Source organism: Crotalus tigris, unplaced genomic scaffold (genome assembly GCF_016545835.1).
Source record: "Crotalus tigris isolate CLP2741 ecotype Arizona unplaced genomic scaffold, ASM1654583v1 scf7180000020321.186885, whole genome shotgun sequence".
Lineage (NCBI taxonomy): Eukaryota > Metazoa > Chordata > Lepidosauria > Squamata > Viperidae > Crotalus > Crotalus tigris.
The window spans coordinates 60,288-60,997 of record NW_024097962.1 but is presented as its reverse complement, the minus strand read 5'-3'; positions in this window follow the sequence as shown (position 1 = coordinate 60,997).

Here is a 710-nt window from a genome sequence, read left to right as displayed (position 1 = left end):
GTTGGGGGGGGGGGCTCCGGAGTACCGTCTGCGGCGCCCACCGGGCTGCCAAGGGTTAAAGCGCACGGGCGGATTCCTAGAAGGGAAGGGGGGCGGGGCTGGAGGTCCCTGCTGCCCCCGCCTCTTCATTGCTACCGCTACTTGGGTTAGAATAGAATAGAGCAGGGCTAGGCAGCCTTGGCCCTTTTATGACTCGTGGACTTCAACTCCCAGAATTCCTGAGCCAGCCATGCTGAGGGGAAAGGGAGAGGTTTCCAAGCTGAGCCATGCTGGCTCAGGAATTCTGGGAGTTGAAGTCCACGAGTCATAAAAGAGCCAAGGTTGCCTACCCCTGGTCTAAGGGCTATTCTAAGTGTTATTTATATAGCCTAGGGCAGGTGTAGGCCATCTTGGCTCTTTTGTGACTCGTGGACTTCAACTCCCAGAATTCCTGAGCCAGCCATGCTGAGGGGAAAGGGAGAGGCTTCCAAGCTGAGCCATGCTGGCCCAGGAATTCTGGGAGTTGAAGTCCACGAGTCATAAAAGAGCCAAGGTGGCCTACCCCTGCCCTTCACCATTTCAGACAGGTGGCTGTCCAGTCTTTTCTTAAAAACGTCCAGTGATGCACCCACAACCTCTGAAGGCTGAGGAATTCTGGGAGTTCAAGTCCACAAGTCATAAAAGGGCCAGGTTTGAAGACCCCTGGTCTATGGAGATTCTCAACCATCCAG